Raw genomic sequence first — 16,712 nt, 5'->3', positions numbered from 1 at the left:
CGGCAAGTCCACTGCTGGCACTTGGCCGTGGTTTGTCCTCATGGATGAGGTACTGGGGCAGAGGCCATCTATTGCCCCCCCTGTCCTCATTGCCTCCATCCGTGAGGATACACCAGGGCCAAGTGCCGCAGTGGGTGACCAGGAGGATGACGATGAGGAGGAGGAGGAGGAGGAGGAGAGCCAGCCAGGGACCAGCAGGGACCAGCCAGGGCCCAGGAGGAAGAGGAGGAGGGAGGATGACCTCCTTGACCTCTTAAAGGAGGACATGAGGCGGCAGGATGAGGCAGAGGAGAGGAGGGAGCAGGAGGCGAAGGAAAGGATGGAGAGGCTCTTCTCTCTCCTGGAGAAAGTCATTGAGAAATAAATAAATCTATAGATGTATTTGATTTTTATTTATGACTGTTTATTTATGATTTCTTTATTTATTATTTGATTCTGAAGAGTTTGATGTTTTATGTTGTCATTAAATAAAAAATATTGTTCATTGTTACACGTTGTCTATTCCATTTAGTATTTACAACTTCAGTACAATTCATAACAGGGTTGTATAAAGTGCTACTGTTCAGGAAGAACAAGGGATTACATATTTTGTTTTATTATCAAGTGATGAAACATTGAACTATTTACAGAATTACATCTGAAAGAACTATTTACAGATTGTTATGTTATTTTTATTATTACAATTTCCCAATTATTTACAGTAATAGGCTGAGCAGGACTCCCTGGCAGTGCTGCTGGGCTGGATGGGATGCCACAATGAAGACCTTGTCTTCTGTGGTCAGTGGGACATCATCTGGGCTGGTATTCAGGGTGTTTGGGGGTCTGGTCTCCACTGTCCACCACATCGTCCATCAAGTGGGTTTGCAGGGCTGAATTGATCGACGGCTGCCATGTCACTAAGAATTTTTGAGAAAGAGGCAAGAATTGTAATATAATAATATAATAACAAAAATAAAGTTATTACAACAAACAAAACTATCTACAAAACACTTTAAATAGGAATAATGGCTTTAAAATTATGTTACTTGCCAACTAAAGATAGTCGTGGTCTGGTATAACCTCCTCCAGGGCAGACACCTCCGCAGACAGCTGGTCCCGCCACAGAGCACCACTGGCGGCCTCCAGGCCGCTCTCCCCCTCATCCTCCTCCATGGCGTCCTGCAGCTCATCCTCTGGGGGCATGATGTCACCCACCCCCAGGCAAATGTTGTGCAGGACGGCACATGCTGTTATGACCTGCAATGTAAAAAACGTATTCATTAATTGTGATTCACTTCAGTAGCCTACTCAAAGGTAAAGTAGAATCCTGTTGTGTGATGACGTACCTGAGGCGCAAAGGTGTGATGCACCTCCAGCGCTTTGAAGAAGATGGCCCGGAACCTGGTCTTCATCATTCCAAAGGCACGCTCAATGATAGAGCGTGCCCTGGAATGATGGGCATTAAAGCGCTGGGGTCCCACACCTTGCAGTGGTCGCTTGTAGGGAGTGATGAGGGGGAGTGGATGCTGGAGGCACGGGTACCCGCTGTCTGCGAGGATGAAGTGCCCTGGAGGAGGGTAAACCGCCTGTGTGTACAGTGGGCTGTGCCGGAGTACTCTGGAGTCGTGCACCGACCCCGGCCAGCCCACGTACACGTCCACAAAGCGGCCCTGATGGTCACAAACTGCCTGAAGGATAATTGATGCGAACATTTTCCTGTTCAGGTAGCAGTGACCATCAGGGCCGCTTGGTGGCTTGATCCTGACATGGCAGCCGTCGATCGCTCCAGCAGCCTTTAAAAAGGCTCTGTGTCCTGCCAGCCCTGCAAACCCACGAGTTACTGCCGCCAGGTCTTCAGCAGTCTTTGGGAGGTGGATGACCTTGTGGCGAATGGCCACCACCTCCCCAGTAACTCGGTGGACGATGCGGTGGACAGTGGAACGAGGCATCCCAAACACCCGTGAGACCACCCTGTATGATGCCCCACTCGCCAGCCAGAAGAGGAACACCAAGGTCTCTATTGTGGCACCCCATCCATGTCTCCGATCCTGGTGGAGAAGGTTCAGCAGCACTGCCAGGGACTCTCTGCTCAGCCTAAAATCCTGCCTGGTGTCTCCATTATTAAGAAATCTGTCCAGGACAGGCACGGCCAGGTTGATCCTGCAGTAGGGATGTCTGGTCTGGATTGAGAAAGGAGGGGAAGAACAGGAGAAGAAAAATGGTTAATTAAACAATAGCTACATAATTGTGGTTAATAAGATAATTCCAGTTATAATTCCAGTAGAGTCATTCAAAGATAATTCTAGTTCAATTCAGAGCTTTGATAGATAACGCTTAACCTGTATATCGATCCACTTATCAGTCTATCTAGGCTTCGCAATCTAGTTTTGATTCATGCCAAAATAATATTAAATTATGGTCAGGGTTCTTTAACTATTCATGAATTGTTCAGGTTATATGGCATTATGTGCCTATCTACAGTTTATATGTCTAGCATTAAGGTATTGCATTGGTATGTTAATTACCCTAACTGTTAACCAGCTAACGATAACAGCATGATAACATTACTGTGGGTTCAAATAACAGGTTTACCTCTCGGTCCCCTCTTAGCTGCATAATATATAATAAAATGCGGCGGAGATGGAGCCGGCGGCGGCGGAGACGGAGCTGGCGGAGCTTCTCCTCTTCCTCCATTAAAAAGTTTGTCAACAACAAAATGAGACATTTTTCAATGTCCGTCATCTTCTTCTTTCTTTCTTACTTTCTTGTCAGTTTTCTTCTTTCTCTTGTGTGTTTTCCTTCTTTCTTCTTCTTTCTTTCTTTCTTTCTTTCTTTCTGTCTTTCTTGTGTGTTTTCCTTCTTTCTTCTCCTTTCCTTCTTTCTTCTCCTTTCTTCTCTCTTATAATTTTGTCAGCTTTTTCACCGTGTGTCGGTCGAGACGTCTTTCTCGTCTTATGGGCGGGAACAGCTGGTGACGCAACCAGGAAATGCCTCGAAGGCTAGACCGTCTCATTTCACAACGGTTGATGCGTCCTTCGGAGGTTCCTCAAGGCTGCATCCTTCGAAGGCCGCAAAGGCCGCGTCCTTCGAGGATGCAGCCTCGCAGTTGGGTCCAAATTGAGACACAGCCATAGTCTGCGTTTCCCTTCGTCCTGTGCCGGTTCGTCTCGTTATCAGAGAGCCAGCCACGTTATTCCTGTTGGGGGATTTTCAATCATTAATATGTTCTGGGTCAAACTAGGCTCTGTGGTCATAGCAAGGCCTCACCAAATGTTGGTTTAGACACTGTCTCTCCTTGAGATAGTGGTAAGCAGTGAGTCTGCTCCTTTTGGGGAAAACAGGAGGCATTGTGATAGTGTTGCTATAGCAGCCGAGGTCAGATATGTGTTTGACTGTTTTCCCTGAATGGGGTAGAGGCAGCTGGAGTCAGAGGTTTGATATAGTGTTGGATGTAGGACAAAGATCCTGAGTGAGGTCTAAGCAATGTTTTGTCTATAGACCAGTAGACTAAATTCTGTATATTGTAGATGTGTTGGATCTGACCATATTTGGGCATCAACCTGTGTTATTATCTGTGTGGTTTAAAGTCCCGGAGGACAGAAACAGCAGGCACGTGCACACATAGGGCCCTATGGGTGCTTGAGCCCCTGCCCTTTTTGCCTCGTATTAAAAAGTGCCCTCTGTGTGTGTGTGTGTGTGTGTGTGTGTTTGTTTGTTTGTTTTAAATAACATTAATAAATTCCTCTTAGGGATGTAAAAGAAAAACGGCGGTACAAAGACTACACGGTATTCTACCGTACCCATTTTATTGTAATACGGGGTTGTTGTGTGTGTTGAGCCGCTGCTTCTTTATCCGTTGCGGCTCCGCTCGGTCAGAGAGAGAGAGAGAGAGAGAGAGAGAGAGAGAGAGAGAGAGAGAGACGGGGGCAACTGAGAAGACGTGACAGTGGAGCAACTTGAACCTGTGAGTTATGGTCTAACTAGTCGCCATCCACTTATTCAACGTGTTTAAATATGAGTAATATTTCAGAAAAACGCTCTATTTTAGTCAATGTGTCAGCTTCTGTTTTTGCTGGACGTCGGAGCACGGCGCATCAATCACAGAGCAGATCGTGCGGGACAGGAAATCGTGTACAAAATACAAAATAAAACACTGGGTTAATTTTCAAAATAGAATACACCCTGTTTACGGCGGATTTCCCTCACTACAGGTCCGAGATTTAGATATAAAGTTTATTGTGACTTTGCTACTACTGGGGCTAAAAAAATAATGATAATAATAATAATAATAATAATAATAATAATAATAATAATATAGTAATTTCAGCATTCTGGGGATATAAGCTGTATTATTACTCATGTTGACAATAATTTGTTGACACAAAAGAAATGGCAATTTCATATCACTTTCACCTACAGGACACACAGCTAAGTAGTTAGCTTTCTATTAGCACTATATTTATTTAATTTTAGCCTACATTAATTTCTATATTATGTAAAGGACCGAAAAAAAAATCGGCAGGCACATTCTGCCCTTTTCTGACTTTGAGCCCCTGCCTCTCTATAATCATGTGCACGTCCCTGAGAAACAGTAACTGAAGGGGCATCAGAACATAACGTACTGATCATTCATTCACTTCTCCTTGGCCAAGTAAATAAACCTTTTCAATACAAGACATCCTGGACTCCTGTCTGCTCTCTGCATTGATGTATGAGCTGCATAATTAAAATCTCTATCAATTCCAAGTCAGGTTTTGAATTCTGTGTTACGTTTTTTGCCTTGATGTTTTAGCCTTGCTTAATAATATTTTGATACTTTGTCTTTGTGCTGTTACTTTGTTGGTTTTCCTCAAAAGAGTGATATTTGTTTCTACAGGTTTTTCCTTTCGGCGAGTGATTTTTATTTGTGTACTTTGAGTATTTATTCCTCTGTAAGAGTGACTTTTTGTTTTTGCTTTTTGTACTTTGTCTCAGAGTCGTGCATTTAGGTTTAAGTCCTAGTCCAGTTGTGACAAGAATGGCCTCTGCTGCATCCGAATTCATGTATGAGTTCTGAGGTCAGGCTGATGCTGAGCACAGGCGTTCACTGTGCTTGGTGTTGGGCTCCTTGTTAGTTTGAGGGGTTTTGAATTGCGCTCCCTGTTTTTAGCTCAGCATGCTGCTAGCTAATCCAGGGAGCAGCTTAGTGTGGAGCCTCCAGCACCAAGTTTGTTGCAATAAATGATTTAATCTATGATGAGTGTTCCTGACTGAACTGTAGTCTGCATAAAGACTCTGAGTTAAATTAATTAGAGCTGCAATGGCTAGTCGCCCCTAGTTACGCCTCCTGTGTTTTGTGAACGGGTAATTTTATTGAAGTTTTTATAAGAAAGTTTTATCCTGAACAATGAACATTTAAATGAAAAAAGAATATAAAGCTGTTTAAGACAGAACATCCTGCTGCTGTCTCCTGTATAAAACACATCACCTGTTCACCACATGTGTTTCAGCGTTAGTCAGTTTAATATATCTATTATCATCCGGCTGTTACAGGGACGATTTTAACAGCTCATTATTTTTAATTAGCTGCAACTTTTCATCCTGTTTCTGCTGGTTTTATAATAACTGCACATATGCTGATCATATTTACTGCTTACACTGTCAGATCTGAGGCGTCTTTATTACAAAAACAGTGTTTGAAATTTCTTGCAGTAACAAATAAAATCCATATTAAATCCTAATTTCATTCATTCGGCTGTAATGTTAGAGATGAAACCCGAGGCGAGAACACAGCTCCTCCACTCAAAGATCATTTCAAACTTGTGTTTCTTTCCTCTGTCATGTATTTTTCTGCCTGGCTCTGACAGGTACATCAAGCTTTTCCTGTATTACTACCGGCGAGACGTATTAATCTCAGGGAACAATGACTGTTTCATTTGAAATGTATGGATTTCGGAGGCCTGCCGGTGCCACAGGTTTCAGAGAAGTGGTGAGGGGAAGATTGGTGGCCAGCTGGGATCAAGGTGGCAATCATTTATTTCTTGACATCCTCTTTTGTTCCTCTGAGATTTCCTGCAGCTACTGTGAACTTGTTGTGACAAATGGCTTTCACCACCATTACTAGCAACACAGGAAATATGGCTGACCACGATGGCCGGGTGCTGAAGGAGCAGGGAGGTGATGGACTGCCGGCACACTGGGACTTATTTCTAAGTGTTTTTGGAACATCAGAAATCACAATATAGCAACGATGATCAGTGTGATGATGAATCCAGCTCTCAGTGAGTTGATGATTGTCTGTCTCTGCTTTTCCTTTTATAAAGCAGGTTATTCATGTGTGTAAACTTGTCTCAACGTATCACTAAGGACATTTTAAACCTCTCTGATGAGCTTCACACCAAGTTTAAGGTAGAAAACTGTATGATAGAAACTTTCTGAATTCAAATGGAGCGACAGAGTTTTGCTCGCTCCCGTCAGTAAACAATGAGACAGAATGGCGGCTTTACTATCAGTGGTTTCATCTGTTAGTATTGAAGCTTCTGAACATCTGCTTTGAAACAACTACTCAGCCACATGTGGGTGTAGATTCACTTTAGATTATGAGGGAGTGAGCATCAGAGTTAGTGTGGAGCTATGTGTTAATTGTTAATAGCTGCTCATTCAAATCAATGCACCATGTTATACAGATGTAATATTTTATATAATGTAAATAAGCAAATGTGTTTATATGTGTTATTGTTTGTATTTTGTAAAAGTGTTCATGTATGCAGTAAAAGCTTAAAATAGTGTTCTAATTACTGGTGAAGTGTGTTTTGGAAGCTGGTTACAGATATCTGGGCGTTCACTTGGATAGTCTGTTTAACTGGGAAGTTCTTGTTGATATGTTGTGCTCTTGTCTTCGGCAAAGATTATATTTCTTACGCAGACTCAGGGTCTTTGGGGTTGACCAGAAGCTTATGGTTTTGTTTTATCAGCCTGTGTTGGAAAGTATCATCAAGTTTGGCATGTGAGCGTGGTTTGGCAATCTCTCTGTTCAGGTCAAATCTAAACTTAACTGTCTGATCCACAGTTGGTTGACAAAGATTTACAGTAATATTTGGTGACTTTAGTACTGTGAGGTTTTGTACCCTTTTTGCTAATCAAATTTAATCAGACATATTGTGGTTTGAAGTGATGCTGTGTGTTGCTGACTCTAAAGTTCACTAAGAAGACTAAGACCTTAAATTCAAGCCTAGGATACTGAAGTGAAAGTATGTTTTCCCCTTTCTGTAAGTGCAGAAGGCCATGACAGCTGATACCAAGGAGGAAGAAAGTAAACAATGCGAGACAAGTAGCAGGACAGTTTATGAATAAATATGTGTTCTGAGTTTGACATACCACAGAAAAGTGTGTTGTTAACCACCCTGCCAAATTTGAATGATTAAAAAAATTGCCAAATATATGAAATTAGGCTTCAAAGTTGTGTAAAAATCAGCCTCTTTCTCTGCTCCCAAATGCTGTGGGCGTGGCCACCGAGTCCGCTGAAGCCCCGCCCCCTACCAAGTGTCACCTGTCAATCAAAGTCACCACCTCTACCAGACACATGGACGCTACGTCTGAGAACTTTCTGCTGCTAGCTCAGCGGCTAGCTTGTCGGTTAACTCGGTGGCTAACTCAGCTAGCTGGCTAACTGTAGACTGTAGTAGTAGTAGTGCTAACTCAGCTAACTGGCTAACTGTAGACTGTAGTAGTAGTAGTGTGTGCTGAATGTATTTATACCTCTACAGCAGCAGGGCGGGTTTATGCTAATCCTAGCTCCACAATTCAAATCTAAATGGTTGAAATGCTTTTTAACCTTTTTATAGAAATACATTTATCACCTATTTCATGTGTTTAGAAGAAAATGTCTGGATTCACTTTACACAGCCTTTAAGGAACTAAAAATGCACATTCAAGGCTTCTTCTACAGAGCTTTCAAACGAAGTAGACCAAGTCCGCAGTTGCATATAATTCAACTACTGTTGGTTACCTGCAGGGATCAATACTGAGTCCACATGTTCAAACTCTTCACACAGTCGACTCAACAGCAACAATTATGGATCAAACTGTGACACGTTAGCATCGTTTTCACACAGAAAGCATTCAGTGACTACAGCCTTCAAATGTCCTGAAGTCTTTTCTCACTGTCAATCCTCATTTGGACAGAAGCTCTTTCTATTAGAAATGATGTTCATCAATCAATCAATCAATCAATCAATCAATCTTTATTTATGAAGCGCTGAATTCCAAGATTACATTACAGTTCATATCAGTAGATGGACTTTAAAAATACATAAAACTCAAACAGTAAATACACATTTAACTGCACCAAACTCAACAACATGATGCTTCCACACTAAAAGTCACTTTGTTAAAGTTGAGAAATAAAGCAGCAACACAACATCAGGTTAACTTTGACTATCTGTTATTTTGAGCCAATGTTACAACAAGATTGAACTAAAAACTGTCACAAATGTTTAGTTTCTTGTACAAAATGATGCAGATGACATGCAAGAGATCCACAAACCCTAACCCTAACCCATACCCAACACATACCAAACTATCTGAACCAATGTACAACAATTACAAGTCAATACATCAAAACTTGATTTAATATCAGTATTTTACATGTAGAGTATATTTATATATTCATCATCATCATCATCATCTCTAACTGCTGTGATTCACTGTCACAGAGACCTTCAGTGGAGAAATCTTCACTGGAAGTTTATCAATGTAAGTGTCAATGAATGGAAACAGTGTGTCAGTGAAAGTGTGTGTGAAGGTGTGTATGTGTGTGTTAGTATCAGGATCAGAGAACGACAGATTTCCTCTGTTCCAGTCCAGATTCACTCTGATCCTCTGGAACTTCTTCTTCACTGGGAGATCGGTGGGGGGAGCTGGTGGTGACAATACTGAGTATTTATCATTATAGAACAATATTATCCATAATCCAGACCCTATGTCTCCCTTCCTCTGAACAGACTCTGATAACACACCCAGTGACCAGACTTTACTGTCTCCAACCTCGACATCCCAGCTGTGAGTCCCTGAGTTAAAGCCCTCAGAGCCCAGGACAGACTTATAATAATCAGTCCTCTCTGGATTATCAGGAAGCTGTTTCTCTCGTCGTCTCACACTGGTCAGATCTTCAGACAGGATGAGTCTTGGATCAGCAGTGTTTGGATCCAGAATGACAGGAGTGTAGGAGACCATCACCTTCATGTTATTCCAGATGTTGAAGGCCAGGTTGCCCAGGTGTTTGGCCTGGTCTATCAGAGCTCCTGAGGGCAGCTGTGGATCATCCAGCAGGGGGCAGCGCTGGACTCTTTCCACTGCAGCCTTGTAGTTGTTCAGGAATGAGACGTCTTCAGCTCTCAGCTCCTCCTCTGTGGCTCTGAATGTGTGTGAAAGAGCTGCTATCTCTCTGCTCAGAGCCTCCATCTTCTCCCTCATCATCTGACTCTTCTGCTCCTCTTCCTCCCTCAGAGCAGCCATCCTGGCCTCCTCTTCCTCTTCTAGAAACTGGTGAAGCTTCTTAAACTGCTCCTTAATCTGCCTCTCTGTGTGTTGGGCCTGGACCTTAATGTGTTTTGCTGTTTGATCAAACTTCACTTTAACTTCTTCACAAACCTTTAACTTCTTCTTTAAGGGCTTCAGAGTTTCCTCAAGTTCCTTCTTGTGTTGTTGTGCAGCTTCATCGATGGGTCTGAATCTGTGGTTGGTGTGTTTTTCTGAATCTCTGCAGACGTCCAAACAGAAGAGTTTGAGTTTCTCAGAGTGCAGACTGCAGAGAGCCTCTGAAGCTCTCTGATCTCTGTCCTGTAAGAAGGACTCACACAGGTTCTTTAACACCAAGTTACGAGGTGGTTCAGCCTTTGAAGATCTTCTTTTACAAACTGGACACTCATGTGTTGGTTTCTCTCTCCACCAGCTCTTCAGACAGTCTTTACAGAAGCTGTGGCTACATGACAGAACAACAGGATCTCTAAAGACCTCATGACAGACCGGACAGCAGAGATCCTCCTCTAATCTGGAAGCCATTTAGTCTCTGAGTGAAGCTGAAAACACAGCAGACAGAAAGTACAGTCAGTCATGGCTCCCCTCCCTCCTCTACTAACTTCACTGACATTTACTTTCAGTGTGACTCCAGTTTTTAGTCAAACTCACCTTCAGTGTGTGGAGAGTCAGCAGGTTGAAGCAGCAGAGTTCTAGTTTTCCACTTTTCTCTCCTGTAGCTGTACTCACTCAGAGGAAGTTGTTAGTTTGGTCTGAAGGTGAATCTGATGCTCTGTTTTTCAGTCTGTGTGTCTCTTTAGAGACCAACAATAAACTGTTTCCTGGTTTGTCTCAGGTGAGTCAGGTGAGGGGCGGAGCTTTGTCAGATCTCTTCTGATACATGTTGTAGCTTCACAGTAACACAGGATGTGTTTCATTCCTGCACTCAGACAGACACATACCATCAAGTTTAATGACAGCAGACTAACAGGTTTTACCTGATTTAATCTGTACAGTACAGAACATCATGACCTGCATGAAGCTTATAAAATAAACTCTCATTCAGAGGAGAAGTTCTGTTCAGCTGTTAGTGTGAAAACTTTACAGAAACTATAGAAACACAAAGGAGTGAATATTGTTCTGGATGATTTATTTAAGATTTGACATATTTGCAAAAAACAAAAAGGACAGTACCAACACTTATGAGAAATGACGGCACACTGATGAACTTGTTGTGGCGCCCTCTGGTGGCACCGACAGTGTTTACTGCCACACCCAGCAAGTCTTGCAGCATCAGATCGTTGCTGCTTTTGTATGGAAGTATTTCTGTGCCATCTGAATTTTTTTAATGTTGAAATAAATAAATAAAGACCGGTCCGGCCATGGCCACAAACGCAGGTGATGGTGCTTCGGTGAGTCTGTTTACTTTATTTGCCATTTGTGTGTGTCGTGTTTTATAAAATTGAATAATAGATATTACTCGACACGTTGCTCATTAACCAGATTTAGACTTTTACACTGAATTGTTTGACTTCTGGCACAGAAATACTTCCGTACTTTTGCTGCTTCAGCTTGTGACAGTTTTTGTGTTTTTTGTGTTTTTAAGGAGCCAGTCAGGTCCCTGTGCTGCACTTTGCACTCTGTCAGTCATTTAACACAAACATGTACAAACACAAAATCTCAAAGCAACAATATTCTTATGTTTAACCACAATGTTTTTATAATCCTTGAAATCCCAAAGAGTCTGAAGAACATAATTCAGTTCAGTTCAGTTTTCCAACTGAAATAAAGTTAACTTTGTTTTCAGTTGAAATAATAACCAAAAAAAAGACAGTTTTACTCACAGTAGTCGGTCTGAAGGTGAATCTGATCTGTGTCTGTCTCTCAGTCTGTGGGTCTCTTTAGAGAGAAGGAACAATAAACTGTTTCCTGGTTTGTCTCAGGTGAGCCAGGTGAGGGGCGGAGCTTGTTGATGTTACATCACAATGACTCAGGGTGTGTTTCATACCAAAGGATTTACTCATTACTCAGAAGGAAGTGGGAACTGAGTAAAATCCTTTGAATATTCCTGTAAATGGGTCATGGATTACTTCCTGTGAGGAGTAACATGGGATAATGTATAGAAGGACATCCAATAAACATTCATCCAGGCTGAAACCAGAGATTTAATTCACATGTGTGATTATTAAGGGTTTCGTGTTTTTGGAACATTTATATGAAAAGAGTAAGATGCATGAGGCTCAATGTGGTTGAGAGGCAAAGCTTAATTAGATGAGTGAATATAGATTTGATCTTATTTAGTTTATAAACACATATAATCCTACATGTGCTCTGTGTGGAACAAGACCTTTAGTAATGATCTGCGTTTGTGTTTTGATGCATGCTGTTGCTGCAGCTTCCTGGACGCAGACTGATGCTCTTCCTCTCTCAGCTCTGATGATGTCAGCGCTGCAGAAGTTCACATGTTGTTTTCTCCTCCGTCTGCTGTTAAATTGATGGCTGTATTTGTGTCCTTGTTGTTTGCTCGTAGTAATTCACCTTTTTTTTGAGGTGGGGGGGGGGGGGTAATATTTTATATAATGTAAATAAGCAAATGTGTTTATATAATGTAGGTGCCCCTCCCTGAGCTACTACCTTATCGTGGTGGAGGGGTTTGCGTGTCCCAATGACCCCAGGAGCTCAGTTGTTGGGGGCTTTATGCCCCTGGTAGGGTCACCCATGACAGGTCCGGGGGAGGGGCCAGACAAAGGGTAGCTCAGAAGACCCCAATGACGAGTAAGAAAAATGGTTTTCCTTGTCCCTCGCCCGGACGTGGGTCACTGGGGCCGCCCCCTGGAGCCAGGCCTGGGGGTGGGGCTCAATGGCGAGCGCCTGGTGGCCGGGCCTTCACCCATGGGTCCAGGCCGGGCACAGCCCGAAGAGGGAACATGGGGCCCCCACCCACAGACTCACCACCAGTGGAAGGGGCCAAAGGGGTTGGGTGCAATGTGAGCTGGGTGGCAGCCGAAGGCGGGGACCTTGGCGGTCCGAACCTCGGCTGCAGAAGCTAGCTCTAGGGACGTGGAACGTCTCCTCTCTGGTGGGGAAGGAGCCTGAGCTGGTGCGCGATGTTGAGAAGTTCCGGCTAGATATAGTCGGCCTCACCTCGACGCACAGAAAGGGCTCTGGAACCAGTCTGGAACCAGTCTCCTCCAGAGGGGTTGGACTCTCTTCCACTCTGGAGTTGCCACTGGTGAGAGGCGCAGGGCTGGGGTGGCAATACTTATTGCCCCCCGGCTTGGTGCCTGTATGTTGGAGTTTACCCCGGTAGACGAGAGGGTAGCCTCCCTCCACCTTCGGGTAGGGGGACGGTTCCTGACTGTTGTTTGTGCCTATGGTCCTTCTTGGACTCCTTGGGGGGGGGAGCTGGAGAGTCTCCCTCTGGGGATTCCCTCGTTCTGCTGGGGGACTTCAACACCCACATTGGCAGCGACAGTGTTCGGTTATTGGACTTTTGTGCTCGTCACAGGTTGTCCATGACGAACACCATGTTCAAGCATAAGGGGGTCCATATGTGCACTTGGCACCAGGACACCCTAGGCCGCAGTTCCATGATTGACTTCGTAGTCGTGTCGTCGGATTTGCGGCCGCATGTCTTGGACACTCGTGAAGAGAGGGGCGGAGCTGTCAACTGATCACCACCTGGTGGTGAGTTGGCTCCGATGGTGGGGGAGGATGCCGGTCAGACCTGGCAGACCCAAACGCATTGTGAGGGTCTGCTGGGAACGTCTGGCAGAGTCTCCTGTCAGAGAGAGTTTCAACCCACAACTCTGGGAGAGCTTCGACCATGTACACGGGACATTGAGTCCGAGTGGGCTATGTTCTGTGCCTCCATTGTTAAGGCGGCCGACCGGAGCTGTGGCTGCAAGGTGGTCTCCCTTAGAGATAGGGTGAGCTTGGTCATCCGGAGGGAGCTCGGAGTAGACCCGCTGATCCTCCGCGTCGAGAGGAGCCAGATGAGGAGGCTCGGGCATCTAGTCAGGATGCCTCCCGGACGCCTCCCTGGTGAGGTGTTCAGGGCCCGTCCCACCGGGAACACCTCGGGATCTCCCGGGAAGAGCTGGACGAAGTGGCTGGGGAAACGAAAGTCTGGGCTTAGGCTGCTGCCCTCGCGACCCGACCCTGGATAAACGGCAAGAAGATGGATGGATGGATAATGTAGGCGTTATTGTTTGTATTTAGTAAAAGTGTTCATATATGCAGTAAAAGCTGAAAATAGTGTTCTAGTTACTGATGAAGTGTATTTTGGAAAAACTGTGTGTTGTAGTTGACAAAGGTTTTACAGTAATATTTGGTAACTTTAGTTTTACTGGTAGATGTAACAGCAGATTGGTGTGTAGAAGTTGTGAAAAGAGACTCCTGGTTAAAGTTTAAAGAGAAATGATTTCAGTACTGTTGGTTACCTTCAGGGATCAATACTGAGTCCACATGTTCAAACTCTTCACACAGTCGACTCAACAGCAACAATTATGGATCAAACTGTGACACGTTAGCATCGTTTTCACACAGAAAGCATTCAGTGACTACAGCCTTCAAATGTCCTGAAGACTTTTCTCACTGTCAATCCTCATTTGGGCAGAAGCTCTTTCTACTAGAAATGATGTTCATCAATCAATCAATCAATCAATCTTTATTTATATAGCGCTGAATTCCAAGATTACATTACAGTTCATATCAGTAGATGGACTTAAAAAATACATAAAACTCAAAAAGTAAATACACATTTAACTGCACCAAACTCAACAACATGCTTCCACACTAAAAGTCACTGTGTTAAAGTTGAGAAATAAAGCAGCAACACAACATCAGGGGCCCGTTTCAGAAAGCAGGTTTAGTGAGAACTCTGAGTTAGTTAACCCTGAGATGAGGGAAACTCTGGTTTTTCGGTTTCACAAAGCCAGTTCAGCTTAACTCTGAGTCAGTTACTCTGGCAACATACTCCGTGAACCTAACCTGCTCGCTAGCAGGTTTTCTTCAACTAACCCTGAGTTTCTCCTCCTTTTTAGTTGAAGCCCGCAGACTGAAGGAGGTGTCAGACATGGTGTGTCCTTTTCTTAAAGAGTCAGTTAATATTGAAGCACAAATACGAAGCACAAATCTCCGTCAGAGGGTGATCGGACCCCGCTGGGATGTTTTATCATTCTCTGATGATGTTCTGTTTGAGTGTTTCCATTTTTCTGTACAATCGATAATTTATCTGAACAATATTCTCAGCCCTCGTATCGTCTGTACGACACCACATGGACATGCTCTCAGTTCAGAACAAGTTCTCTGTTCAAGTTCATGTTTCCAAGGCAACCGTCTGTCGGGCTGTAACAAATGCAGCATTTGAAGGTGATTGATAGCCAAGTGGTTACTGCTCATGCTTCACAGTGACAGTGTCGCTGGTTCGCTACCAGTGAGGAACTTTCTCTCTCTCTTTATACCAGCTACTGTTAAATTACGGTGAAAGTGCCCAAACATAAAACTAAATTTGACTATTACACTTAAACATTTACTTTTTTAGTGTTGTATGTATAAAGGCATGTAGGTCTTGCTTTCAAATAGACAATATTAAATACTGGCAGTGTTGGGATGGCTGAAAAATTGACTTTCTTTTTTGCTTAGATTTCATCAACTACTGAAATATATATAACATGTTGAATGTAGCATTTAAATGCTGTTTAATGAGGTAGGGCAGGCGAAACAACACCACAATTGTTTGTAATCAATACCTTACTTGTTTGAGCTATATTTTTATATTTCATATTCAGTTGCTGCCAAGTAGGCCTATGTTTTGTACCTGTTGGGGTCTGCATGAATGTTAAATGTGCCACACACACACATACACAGAATATAAATGTTGAATAAATCGACCACTCGAGACAAAATGTTTCTCTTTTTTTCATTAATACTTTTCTTAAATATACTCATCGTCTGCATGTATTCATTAATATTTCTAAATCCTTTGGGGAGAAGTAGGAGGACTGAGCCCTTTGTTTCTCCTGAGGCCTGTACTACGAAGCTGGATTAACCTATCCAGGATATCTCTCTGTTACCTGGGTTGACTTATCCAGATATTCGCAGTCAAGGATAAGCAGTACTACGAAGCTGGTTATCAACTTGGTAAATCAACCCAGGGTTTTCCAATCTGGATCTCTGCGCGTTCACATAAAGGGGAGGTGTTTGCAGCGTCTGACCAATCACAAACATGGAGAAACCCTGCAGAGCAGACTACTTTACCATGGAGGAGCAGACAATTATTCTTCAACAATATGAAGAATTCAATCACATCATCCAGACCAAAAGCAACACTGATGCAGCAAAAGCCAGGAAGGAATGCTGACAGGAAGTTACCGACTCTGTTAATGTGTTCAATTCACGAGATCATACAATATTAATTTATTGGTCAATATAAACGGACAGCACTCTGATCACACAATGCCACTTTATTACGGCACAGACGTTTGGGGCAGAGCGCTTCCTCAGTGCCCTTCCTTTCATAGAGACATTAAGTTAGTTTAATATTCAACATTCAAAATACAAACCTATTATGTGCTTCAACCATTTGAGTGAATGATGTCAAACCAACTGTATAACATACAGAATAATATCCCTCATGTGCCTCAAGGATTATTTTACAAATATATATTTTCGTCACTTTTTTACAATTACAATAAATAAATACAGTTATTATGCTCCCTGACCCTTTGATCTCAGGATGTCAAACCTACAGAATAATATCCCCCACGTGCCTCATTGATTATTTTTTAAATATATATTTTGGCCAATTAAAAAATTGCATCTATCACTAAAAACTCATTCTCTCCTAAGCGCTCCTCTCGCGATCCGTGCACCAATGTTGACAGGATTTTTTAAGAATGGGCAGGTCATTTTCTAAGAGAGCTGATTGGTCAGGAGGTGGTGCTTTTATACTCATTGATCTCTTATCCAGAACATAACCTGCTCCGGAGCAGGTTAGCCGTTCAGCATAAGTTACCATGGTGATTTACCCCGGTAAGAAGTGAACCAGCTTCGTAGTACGGAAAACCCAGAGTTAACCCTGAAGTTACCTCGATAAGAGAAAATCCAGCTTCATAGTACAGGCCTCTGTTGTCATGGTGAATCATGTTATCTGTGCTCCATTGATGAGGGCTTGGTATCTCCTCATGCAGAAGCTTCACTCAGAGTTACTTTGACTCAGAGTTGATTGAACTAAC

Source organism: Scomber japonicus, chromosome 3, assembly GCF_027409825.1.
Source record: "Scomber japonicus isolate fScoJap1 chromosome 3, fScoJap1.pri, whole genome shotgun sequence".
In the NCBI taxonomy this organism is placed as follows: Eukaryota; Metazoa; Chordata; class Actinopteri; order Scombriformes; family Scombridae; genus Scomber; species Scomber japonicus.
Note: the sequence above shows the minus strand (reverse complement) of the source record.